Source organism: Bos indicus, chromosome 19 (assembly GCF_029378745.1).
Source record: "Bos indicus isolate NIAB-ARS_2022 breed Sahiwal x Tharparkar chromosome 19, NIAB-ARS_B.indTharparkar_mat_pri_1.0, whole genome shotgun sequence".
NCBI classification, from domain to species: Eukaryota; Metazoa; Chordata; class Mammalia; order Artiodactyla; family Bovidae; genus Bos; species Bos indicus.
In genome coordinates this window covers 499,912-513,578 of record NC_091778.1, presented here as the reverse complement: position 1 = coordinate 513,578, position 13,667 = coordinate 499,912, and the positions used below count along the sequence as shown (strand labels likewise).

Below are 13,667 nucleotides of genomic sequence, written 5' to 3'. Positions count from 1 at the left end.
TGAGTGATGTTGAGCATCTTTTCATGTGTTTTTTAGCCATCTGTATGTCTTCTTTGGAGAAAAGTCTATTTAGTTCTTTGGCCCATTTTTTGATACACATGGTAGTGTATACATGTCAATAGCATGCATATATGCTACTCTCTCAATGTGCTCCACTCTCTCAGATATGCAGATGACACCATTCTAATGTCAGAAAGCAAGAGAAACTAAAGAACCTTCTGATGAAGGTGAATGAGGAGAGTGAAAAAGCTGGCTTAATACTCAACATTTAAAAAACTAAGGTCATGGCATCCAATCCCATCACTTCATGACAAATAGATGGGGAAAAAGTGGAAACAGTGATAGATTGTATTTTCTTAGGCTCCAAAATTTATGCCGACTGTGACTGTAGCCACAAAATTAAAAGATGTTTGCTCCTTGGAAGAAAAGATGTTACATGTAGACAACTTCATAAAAAGCAGAGACATCACTCTGCTGACAAAGGTCCGTATAATCAAAGCTATGATTTCTCCAGTAGTCATGTAAGGATGTGACAGTTGAACCATAAAGAAGGCTGAGCACTAAAGAATTGATGCCTTCAAGTTGTGGTGCTTCAGAAGACTCTTGAGGGTCCCTTGGACTGCAAGAGCATCAAACCAGTCAGTCCTAAAAGAAATAAACACTGAGTATTCATTGGAAAAACTGATTTAGAAGCTCCAATAATTTGGCCCCCTGGTATGAAGAACTGACTCATTGAAAAAGATCCTGATGCTGGGAAAGATTGAGGGCAGGAAGAGAAAGGGGTGACAGAGAATGAGATGGTTGGATGGCATTACTGACTCAATGGACATGAGTTTGAGCAAATTCCAAGAGATGGTGAAATACAGGGAAGCCTGGCATGCTGCAGTCCATGGGTTCGAAAAGAGCCGGATGTGCTAAGGGGTTGATCAACAACTCCTTCTCCTCCTGTGTCCACAAGTCCCTCTGTGTCTCTATTCCTGCCCTGCAGATAGGTACATCAGCACCATTTTTATAGATTCCATATATGTGCATTAATATATGATATTTATTTTTCTTTTTCTGACTTAACAGGCTCTAGGTTCATCCACATCACTTCAAAATTTTTACAGGGGTTCACAGAATTGGGAATAATTAGTCTGTTTATGGCTTTCTGACTACATTTATCTTAATTCGTCCCCCTCCCCCATCCCTTTCTTTCTATCTATAGTTAATATTTTGGGGCATGCCAGCTTGCGTGTGTGTGTTCTAGACTCCTCTGTCCATTGGATAATCCAGGCTAGAATACTGGATTGGGTTGTCATGCCCTCCCTCAGGGGGACCTTCCCAACCCAGGGATCAAATACATGTCTCTTATATTTCCTGTATTGGCAAACTTGTTCTTTACCTCTGGAGCCACCTGAGAGACCCCATGTTTGCATTGTTACCTCTGCCTAGGACACTTTTCTTTGCAATCTCAGTCTTTCACCCCCAGACACATTCACAGTGTGAAATGTGAGAAAATTAAGTTCGATTATCTAGGCCCAAATTCTGGCTTTGCTGGTGTGCCATGACAATACTTCTTTACATAACACCTTGTGTTTTGTTTTCAACATCTTTGAAACAAAAATAGACAAATTACCTGCTTCTGGTGTGGCTTTGAGGATTAAATTTGTGTGTAAACTATGTAAATATAAAGGACGTAAATTGTGTAAAAGATCTAGAATCATGTCTATATTATCATAAATGCCACATCAGCATCAATTACTAGTACACTACTTCTCTTCTTTAGCTTACTTTTTTAACCCAGTATCATTTTATCATTATACCAAACTTTAAGTTGGTTTGTTTCTTTGTCTTCTCTGTTACTTATCACGTGAGAAGGAATTTTGGTCTCTTATCAGTCTCTTTATATGTATTTCTTGACACAAACTGGAGGTCAATAAAGATTCCCAACAGAGCTGTAAGTTTACATTTTTTCTGCACTAATATTAATATTTACATATATAGTTTTTACTTGCCAACCTCATTCTTTAAAAATGATATTTTTCTTTTATGCCTATTAAATCATTGTTGTTGTTTAGTTGCTATGTCATTTCCAACTTTTTGGCAACTTCAAGGACTGTAACCCACTAGGCTCCTCTGTTCATGGGATTTTCCAGATAAGTTTATGGACTGGGTTACCATTTCCATCCGCAGAAGGTTTTCCTGACCCAGGGATTGAACTCGTGTCTCCTTCATTGGCAGGCAGATTCTTTATCACTGAGCCACCAGGGAAGTATTACATCTTTAATAAATTGTACATTAATCATTAGTGAAATTTAAATTTTACCAATAATTAAATAAATAAACATAAAATATCCTTTTAAGATAATGAGATTGGTATTGTTGGGAGTCAAACTGCCAAACCTTTTTGAGAAATTCATTTATTGCTCAACAATAATTTATTAAGTCTCCAGTTGTGTCAGGAACTACAGATAAATTGGCTAAAAAATGACTCCATTTAGTTATGTTTTTGTTGCTGTTGTTGTTGTTGCATTAATTCCTAAGTCAAGTTACATAAAGCTTTTTATTTTATTTTCCCAGTTTTTTCGTACTTAATTTCTAATATACCTACCTAGTTTCAATCTTTCTTTCTTTCTTTTTTTTTTTTTTTTTCTGGGAACCCAAGTCATAGATTTACTTTAATATACATGTACTCTCCTATTTTCATATTTGCACACCAGCCTTGTATGCCAATCTTTACTTATTTTTTTAATGTATTTGCTGTGTGGGTTGGAAGAAGGTGAGTATTTCACAAGTATTACTTGGAAATAATTTTTTGTCTTGAAATATAGTTGATTGAAAAATTATTTTCCCTTATGGTTTATCATAAGATATTGAATATAGTTCCCTGTGCTATACAGTAAGATCTTGTTGTTTATCCATCTGAGATATATTAACTGGCATCTGCTAATCCCAAACTTCCAATCCTTCCCTCCATCACCCCCTCACCCTTGGCAGCCACAAGTCTGTTCTTCTCTATGTCTGTGCATCTGTTTCTCTTTTACAGATATATGCATTTGTGTCATATTTTAGATTTCACATATAAGTGTTATCATATGGTGTTTGTCTTTCTCTGACTTACTTCACTTAGTATGATAATCTCTAGGTCCATCCATGCTGCTGCAAATGCCATTATTTCATTTGTTTTCATGGCTGAATAGTACCCCATTGTATCTATCTATGCCACATCTTCTGTTTTTGTTTTTGTTCTTTTTTTTTTTTTTTAACTACAAAGAAGGATACAGCTATTCATGAATAATTCTCTACATATACCTTCATTTGTATTCTTTTAGCTTTTATTTGGGCTTCCCTCATAGTTCAGATGGTAAAGAATTTGCCTACAATGTAGGAGACCCTGGTATTAAACATACACACATACACAATTATTTATTTGATACTTTTAAGCTGATATTTGACTTATTCCTTGAAGCAAGTTTTTAATTTGCTTTCACAGAATAAGTTGATTTGAGGGCTTCCCAGGTAATGATAAAGAATCTACCTGCCAGTGGAGAAGACACAACAGACACAGGTTCAATCCATCAGGTGGGAGGATTCCCTGGATTAGGAAATGGTAACCTACTCCAGTATTATTGCTTGAAAAAGTCCATGGACAAAGGAGCTTGGAAGGTTACAATTCATGCACAAAGAGTTGGACAAAACTGGACACTGAGCACTGGCACTGACTGAACTTCATTTGATACCTTAATTATCTTGTTTTCTTTGTGATGAGATTTCTGTGCCCTAATTTCTAGAAAATGATCAAACCATAAGTATGGTTTAATCATATTTTGGTTCATAATTTCTGTTCTAGAGTTATGAAGAAACCAAAACTTTGTCTAGTTATTGCAGCTCACACACTATCACCTAATCCAAACTATGCACACATGGTATATGGAATCTTATGTTCATAGTACATATATTTTATATTTTCTATGTCAATCCTATCTCCATCTGAGTTGGCTTTTATCTAGCTGACTCTGTAGGAATTTTTTTTTTTTATTCAGGGAAGTATTAAACCCATTGGTATTCTTTAATGCATTCTAGCAGGACCTTCCATCATATGCTAAAAATCTGAATTATGAAAAAAAATAGTAGCAGCATTGAATTTGAAATTAATCAGTGATTCCATTACCAAATTATTTGGTGTTAGTGAATATGAAGTGTCTCTCCACAAAATTTACAAGTTCCCAAGTGCCTATTGCTTGCCCATAATATATAATATGAAAGAAATTAGGTTAATATTTCCATTTCTAGTCAGGTTGCAAAAATTCAGAATATCTGGGAAAACTAAGAAAAGTATAATTTTTTGTAAATACCATTCTTTGCTTGTCTATTTTAATTGAATAATTGCTGATCATTAAGTAAAGAGAAACTGAAGTCAGAGTGCTTAAGTGTCAGTGATGAAACTGTCTCTCTGGGTCTTATTACAAAACTCTTTCCTGCAAACAGAATTCCCTACTGTAATTACTAAAAGTAGATTTACCTTTTAATCAGTTTCAAGGAGATTTATTAAAATTATGTTTGTCAGCTTTTCCTTGGGGATGTATTAACAGAAATCAATTTCAACAAACAAAGTTTCAACTCAGGATTAATGAATATGGGGTGAAGTTTGAGGGTGCTGAAGTAATCATCTGATCCCTCAGTAATGACTTTGTCCTCAGCCTTGAAGCATCTTCCTTGGGGGGATCAAACTGCAGACTGCAGTGCGAAGATTAGAAGTTTTGGAGCAGGATGTAGGTTTGACTCAGGCTCATCAATTACCTCCCCACACACACTTGGGAGAGTCATAAACTCTGAGTCCCAATTAAGAAAGAAAAATACTACTTACAACACCAGGCAGTTTTGATGAGTAAACCTTTAATGGATAGTAAATGAATTTGCAAACTGCCAATTGATGCTGCTGTAATATTTGCAAGTAGAATGATAGTAATTATAATAACTGTGACTAAGATTTATTGGGACCTTATTATGTGCCAAGCAAGGTACTAAAAAGATCTATATACTTTAAATTACTATTCCTTACAAAACACAGTGATGCAGGAAAAATATTCCCATATTTTAGACAAGAGAAACTCAGATAATTTAAATAATCTGTCTCAAGTCACAGCTGATTAATTTATTAGCTAGTATCAAGAATCAAGGTCTAACTGCAGAATGGCTATATATATAAAAATTAATGCAATCTAAAGTTCTCAATAATGTACTATTATTGTGTCCCTTTCAGAATGTCTAACAAAATTCTTGGATACTTGTGTCATTTGTAGTAGTAGTATAATAGATAAATGATTGATAGACAAATACATACTTACATATATACATATGTATATCATTAAATTGTTTTAAATATCTCAACCAAAGAAATTATTTTCCTTTCCTCAAATAAGAATCCCACTATAAACCCCTTATCACACCAACATAAACCAGAGAGCAATAAGCTATGAAAGTACATCTCTAAATTCTCCTGTTTTTGAAGTACACATACATCATCTATAATATATATTTTTTACATTTTTAATCCATTTTTTCTATCACATTCAGAGGTAACAACTGTAAAAGACAGTTTGAAGGTATATATATATATATATATATATATATATATATATATATACACATATTTCTTGTGTGAAGATTTGCTGACCTGTATTATAATAGTTTATGATAGTTTATGATAAAGATATATTAATATTTCAAACCACAAGCTGAAACAACTACTTACAGACTTTCAATAGTTTTTATCTTTTTACTATAAAAACTAATTATCATAAGGCAATGGCACCCCACTCCAGTACTCTTGCCTGGAAAATCCCATGGATGGAGGAGCCTGGTAGGCCACAGTCCATGGGGTCACTGAGGGTCGGAAACGACTGAGCGACTTCCCACTTTCACTTTTCACTTTCATGCATTGGAGAAGGAAATGACAACCCACTCCAGTGTTCTTGCCTGGAGAATCCCAGGGACAGGGGAGCCTGGTGGGCTGCCGTCTGTGGGGTCACACAGAGTTGGACACGACTGAAGTGACTTAGCAGTAGTAGCAGGTTTTTACTATGGAAATTTTCAAACCTATACAAAATTACAAGATTTGATACAATAATTTCCTCCATAAAAACTGCCAGCTTTAACATGTCTGTTCATCATCACATATGTTCCATCCATACCTCTTGTTGTTCAGTGGCTCAGGTCATCTGCAAACGATGCTGCAAATGCCATTATTTCATTTTTTCTTTATGGCTCAGAGGTAGTATTCTACTGTATATATTTTAATTGTAAGTACATATAGGATGGATAAACAACAAGGTCCCAATGTATAGCACAGGGAACTATATTCAATATTATGTGATAATAGAGATGAACATGAAGAATATATATATATATATATATATATTCACTATATCATTGAGTTTACTGAGTCTTTACATACATTAATATATTCAATATTCATTAAAACGTAACACATGTTTTACTTGACTTTACAATTGAGGAAGCTGAGATCTAAAAAGAATATGGACATTACCCACATTGTCATTCTTTATTCAGAATTTAAATGCTGAAAAAGGTCTTATCCTTTCACAAAATTTGAGTTCTTATTTAAATGAATGAAAGTGTATGCTCCTTTTACATTGCTGTCCTTAATACAGCCTACTTCGTTTTTGTGGAAACTGTCTGATAGGTATACTTGAAGTATGGTTCCTTCAGGAATACAGATAAGTATATATTTCTTCAAATCCCCAGTATAATTTGTTCAGCTCATCATACATTGAGAGAAAGAGAGAAGGATATATTATATCTTTCAGATATCTCAAGAGGCTCAAATTTAGACTTAGAGGGATCTCAGTTTAATTCAGTTCAGTTCAGTCACTTAGTCGTGTCCAACTCTTTGCGACCCCATGAATTGCAGCACACCAGGCCTCCCTGTCCATCACCAACTCCGGATCCACCCAAACCCATCTCCACTGACTCGGTGATGCCATCGAAGCATCTCATCCTCTGTCATCCCCTTCTCCTCCTGCCCCCAGGCCCTCCCAGCATTATGGTCTTTTCTAGTGAGTCAACTCTTCACATGAGGTGGCCATAGTACTGGAGTTTCACCTTCAGCATCAGTCCTTACAACGAACACCCAGGACTAATCTCTTTTAGGATAAACTGTTGGATATCCTTGCAGTCCAAGGGACTCCCAAGAGTCTTCTCCAACACCACAGTTCAAAAGCATCAAATCTTTGGCACTCAGCTTTCTTCACAGTTCAACTCTCACATCCATACATGACCACTGGAAAACCATAGTCTTGACTAAACAGACCTTTGTTGGCAAAGTAATGTATCTGCTTTTCAATATGCTATCTAGGTTGGTCATAACTTTCCTTCCAAGGAGTAAGTGTCTTTTAATTTCATGGCTGCAGTTACCATCTGCAGTGATTTTGGAGCCCCCCCAAAATAAAGTCTGACACTGTTTCCACTGTTTCCCCATCTATCTGCCATGAAGAGATGGGACCAGATACCATGATCTTCGTTTTCTGAATGTTGAGCTTTAAGCCAACTTTTTCACTCTCCTCTTTTACTTTCATCAAGAGGTGTTTTAGTTTCTCTTCACTTTCTGCCTTAAGGGTGGTGTCATCTGCATATCTGAGGTGATTGATATTTCTCCCAGCAATCTTGATTCCAGCTTGTGCTTCTTCCAGCCCAGCGTTTCTCATGATGTACTTTGCATAGAAGTTAAATAAGCAAGGTGACAATATACAGCCTTGACCTACTTATTTTCCTATTTGGAAGCAGTCTGTTGTTTCATGTCCAGTTTTAACTGTTGCTTCCTGACCTGCATATAAGTTTCTCAAGAGGCAAGTCAGGTGCTTTGGTATTCCCATCTCTTTCAGATATTTCCACAGTTGATTGTGATCCACACAGTCAAAGGCTTTGGCATAGTCAATAAAGCAGAAATAGATGTTTTTCTGGAACTCTCTTGCTTTTTCCATGATCCAGTGCATGTTGGCAATTTGATCTCTGGTTCCTCTGCCTTTCCTAAAACCAGCTTGAATATCTAGAAGTTCACAGTTCATGTACTCCTGAGGCCTGTCTTGCAGAATTTTGAGAATTACTTTACTAGCCTGTGAGATGAGTGCAAATGTGTGGTAGTTTAAGCATTCTTTGGCATTGCCTTTCTTTGGGATTGGAATGAAAACTGACCCTTTCCTGTCCTGTGGCCACTGCTGTTTCCCAAATTTGCTGGCATACTGAGTGCAGCACTTTCACAGCATCATCTCTCAGGATCAGAGGGATCTAGGAAATATTTTTTAAATTTAAATTTATTTATTTTAATTAGAGGCTAATTACTTTACAATATTGTATTGGTTTTGCCGTACATCAACATGAATCCACCACGGGACAACTTTGGAATGAGTACATTCAGAGCCAGAATCATGGCTAAGCAGGTGAGTCATATGAAGTTTGTAGAGTGAGTAGTCAACTATCCATCTGGAACTTTGCTTTCCACTAGAAACCTTTCCCCTTTATGAACTGTGATATTAAATGGAATCATAATACCTCTAACATCTTAACTGCACTTCTTACTTTCATACTCTCTGCATTTCAGTCTTTTCTACAGGATATCTATTTGCACTTCAAATACTTTTAGAAAACCTTTTAGAAGTTTGATCTCCTGAAAGTTTGCTTAACTACAGTTTTCATGTTTGACTTCTCAAAACTTCTCTCAACATTAGGTTCATATCAGAGTAAAATGGACATATCTGTATGTATACACATTGGGCAGCATGGCTTGATGGATTAGGACTATGGGCTCTGCAGTCAAACAAACCCAGTTACACCCATCCTATGCCATCTACTCTCTGTGTTCCTGTTGTTGTTTAGTTGCTAATTCATGCCTGTCTCCTTTGCAACTCCATAGACTGTAGCCCACCATGCCCCTCTGTCCATGGGATTTCCCAGGCAAGAATACAGGAGTGGGTTTCCATTTCCTTTTCTAGGGGATCTTCCCAACATAGGGATTGAACCTGCATCTCCTCCATTGGTAGGCATAGTCTTTACTGCTGAGCCACCAGGGGAGTCCCTACTTTTGGTGACCATAGCTTTAAACCTGGGTTTTTTCCATTACTACTCAGATATGATGGGATATAAATTTCATCAGAGTGTGTTAGCAAGAAACTATATCACCAGTGAATTCATGTTTTGGCTAGATAGAGTGTCTAATAAGGACAGCCCTCAACTTCAGCAGATAAATAATAATAGTATTAATGAATAAAATGTGAAATATGAAGGAGTTATACACAGTAACATCTTGAGGCTCCTTTTTTTGTTAATATTTTGTGGTTCCACTATGTGGGAAATAAAGACAGGATCATAAAATCCAAATAGTCTAACATTGGATTTAGAGAAACTAGTCTTATTTTTTCAGAGCTGTCAGAAGTACAAGAAATTGTTCTGAAGCTTTCATGAACACCTATACATGCTTCCACAAAACTTTCTTTACAACTGAAGGTAAGTATTAGATAGTTTAAGTCCCTGAAATATATTGACAGTCATTTATGTGAAAAGGTATTTATCTATGTATAGTATAGAATAAATTATCTAGCAGACTACTTCATTAATGTTATCTCTCAGAAACAAACTACAAAATGTGGTAAATCTTTGAATTGTTAAATAATCCTAAGTCTCTTTAATTCTTAGGCAAACAAAATAATACTTTCCCATCAGTTCAGTTCAGTAGCTCAGTTGTGTCCAACTCTTTGCAACCCCATGAATCTCAGCACGCCAGGCCTCCCTGTCCATCATCAACTCCCAGAGTTCATTCAGACTCACGTCCATTGAGTCAGTGATGTCATCCAGCCATCTCATTCTCTGTCATCCCCTTCTCTTCCTGCCCCCAATCCCTTCCATCATCAGAGTCTTTTCCAATGAGTCAACTCTTCGCATGAGGTGGCCATAGTACTGGAGTTTCAGCTTTAGCATCACTCCTTCCAAAGAAATCCCAGGCTGATCTCCTTTAGAACGGACTGGTTGGATCTCCTTGTAGTCCAAGGGCTCTCAAGAGTCTTCTCCAACACCACAGTTCAAAAGCATCAATGCTTCAGCACTCAGCTTTCTTCACAGTCCAACTCTCACATCCATACATGACCACTGGAAAAACCATAGCCTTGACTCGATGGACCTTTGTTGGCGAAGTAATGTCTCTGCTTTTCAATATGCTATCTAGGATGGACATAACTTTTCTTCCAAGGAGTAAGTGTCTTTTAATTTTATGGCTGCAGTCACCATCTGCAGTGATTTTGGAGCCCCCCAAAATAAAGTCTTACACTGTTTCCACTGTTTCCCCATAGATCTGATTAATTTCCTTTTAACTTACATAGCATCAAGTACTTATTTTATAAAATTAAATAAGTAAGTCATGCTAGAACATTTTTATATTTTAAAGCTTTGGGGACTTACACGAAATTGAAAAACAGGGAAATATAAGTGCACTTTCATTTATCTATTAGGTATTTTTAACTGCCACATTTTTTACTGAATACAAGCTCACTCTGCTTACTACAAGGCAAGCCAATTAACTCTGAGTTTTGGTGTTGAGGCAAGGAGTATTGACTTTTTTTCAGAAAGCCAGCAGGCGAAGAAGATAGCAAACTGATGTTTCAAAATAATCATCTAATTGGAGTCCAGGTGACAAGTTCTTTTATAGAACAGAGATGAGGGCAGGGTGAAGAAGTAAATTTAAAAGGCCATTAATTTTGCAATTATCTCCTGTAATGACAAGCCTTGGGCAGAGAATGTGTTAATTCCTTCCCTCCTGTAGCCACCCACAGGTGGACAGGGTCCAGAACAAATGCACTTTGGTTTAACATTCAGGCAGAGGGGCAGGGTTTTCCAAGGTAGACCAATATGTATGAACAGTATTCTTTCAATGAACAAACACAACAAGAAATAAATTTAAAGAAAAGAAATATATCCACCGTGGAGTAAGTTTTTCCCTGTAACATATACATGGGCATCAAAACCTTTGTGGCACCAAAACACTGGAATATTACTATTAGTTGCCTCAAGTGCTTTCTTTCAGATACTATTTGATTTTTAACCAGAATTTTCCCATATTTTCTACATCACAAAGCAAAGAAGTACCGCTTCTTTGTAAAGCAAAGTAAGGCTTAAGAAGACTACTCTGAGAGTAATAGACTCCTTTCTCTGGGGCAAGAATGGCATGCCATTGGAAAGCTGCAGCTACCTTTTGCCCACAAGGTGGTGTGACTCATGACTAGAAGATGCTAATGATCACCTTTCCCAACACTGGCAGAGGCTGTAGAAGGTGTCATTTTTATTCTTCAACTCACAACAAACTGCCAAAACCATCAGATTAAATGGCTGAAGTGAATCTTACTTTTGTCACTGAATTCATTCTCAAGGTAATTACATACTGGTCAGAGCTTCAGGTCCCCTGCTTCGTGGTGTTTTTGATCATCTATCTGATCACAGTGCTGGGAAACCTGGGCTTGATAACCTTGATCAGAATTGATGCTTGACTCCACACGCCTATGTACTATTTCTTCAGTCACTTGGCCTTTGTTGATATTTGCTACTCTTCTGCTATCACACCAAAGATGATGGTGAACTTTGTTGTGGAGCACAATACTATTGCTTTCTATGCTTGCACAATGCAACTGGGCTGTTTTCTCACCTTCATGATCACAGAGTGTTTCCTCTTAGCTTCCATGGCCTATGATTGCTATGTAGCCATCTGTACCCCCATTATCCCACACTGATGTCACAAAGAGTCTGAATTTGATTAGTGGCAGTTCCATATATGTTCAGCTTTCTAGTTGCCCTGTTCCATACCATCATCACCTTCTGTCTAACTTACTGTGGCCCCATTATTAACCATTTCTACTGTGATGACCTCCCTCTCTTGGCTCTGTCATGCTCTGACACACACATTAAGGAAATTCTGATCTTTGCCTTTCTGGTTTTGATATGATCTTTTCATCTTCCATCGTCCTCACCTCCTACCTCTTCATCATCACCACCATCCTAAGGATCTGCAGGAGTGACTCAAGGCTATTTCTACCTGTGACTCCCACATGGTGGCTGTTATTGTTTTTTTATGGCATGCTGATATTTATGTACCTGTAACCCAAGTCAAACCACTCCCTGGACACAGACAAAATGGCATCTGTGTTTTACATAGTGGTGATCCCCAGGTTGAACCCACTCATCTATAGTCTAAGAAACAAAGAGGTGAAAGATGCCTCCAAGAAAGTCTTGGGAAAAGGTTGTGAAACTTAAAATATATTAAAATTAAGAAAATAATAATAATAATACTGTATTAGATACAAGAAGAAAAATAAGTCAGTCTTTCCCTAGTTGACATTGCTTGTAATTTCTTTACCAGTAAACTGAAAATTTGATTATTACTTCAACAGATCCTGATATTTACTACAAGGACCCAGGTCAATTCTGGAAAGTCAGTTTGATTCTGAGTCTTGCTCAGGACATAGTTGCATTTAAAGACCATGAAATCATCTTCAAATACAAACACAAATATACTCCCAAACACATACACATGTATCCCAAACAAAGGTAGAAGCATCTTTTTTTAGAACTCAGGACTCTAGAACTCTAGAACCAAGACTGACTGAGTTTGAATTCCATCTTCTTCTTCTTTTTTTTTTTTTTTTATGTATTCCATTTCATCTTTTTTTTTTTTAATTTTATTTTATTTTTAAACTTTACATAATTGTATTAGTTTTGCCAAATATCAAAATGAATCCGCCACAGGCATACATGTGTTCCCCATCCTGAACCCTCCTCCCTCCTCCCTCCCCACACCATCCCTCTGGGTCGTCCCAGTGCACCAGCCCCAAGCATCCAGTATCGCGCGTCGAACCTGGACTGGCAACTCGTTTCTTACATGATATTCTACATGTTTCAATGTCACTCTCCCAAATCTTCCCACCCTCTCCCTCTCCCACAGAGTCCATAAGACTGTTCTATACATCAGTGTCTCTTTTGCTGTCTCGTACACAGTGTTATTGTTACCATCCTTCTAAATTCCATATATATGCGTTAGTATACTGTATTTCTGTTTTTCCTTCTGGCTTACTTCACTCTGTATAATAGGCTCCAGTTTCATCCACCTCATTAGAACTGATTCAAATGTATTCTTTTTAATAGCTGAGTAATACTCCATTGTGTATATGTACCACAGCTTTCTTATCCATTCATCTGCTGATGGACATCTAGGTTGCTTCCATGTCCTGGCTATTATAAACAGTGCTGCGATGAACATTGGGGTACACGTGTCTCTTTCCCTTCTGGTTTCCTCAGTGTGTATGCCCAGCAGTGGGATTGCTGGATCATAAGGCAGTTCTATTTCCAGTTTTCTAAGGAATCTCCACACTGTTCTCCATAGTGGCTGTACTAGTTTGCATTCCCACCAACAGTGTAAGAGGGTTCCCTTTTCTCCACACCCTCTCCAGCACTTATTATTTGTAGACTTTTGGATCGCGGCCATTCTGACTGGTGTGAAATGGTATCTCATAGTGGTTTTGATTTGCATTTCTCTGATAATGAGTGATGTTGAGCATCTTTTCATGTGTTTGTTAGCCATCTGTATGTCTTCTTTGGAGAAATGTCTATTTAGTTCTTTGGCCCATTTT

At 37.2% G+C, this 13,667-nt stretch overlaps 1 pseudogene; it reads left to right on the top strand.

Annotated features, from left to right (window-relative positions):
* Positions 1–11,234: 11,234 nt before the first annotated feature.
* LOC139177680 (olfactory receptor 8U3-like) lies at positions 11,235–12,294 on the top strand (annotated as a pseudogene).
* Positions 12,295–13,667: the final 1,373 nt, after the last annotated feature.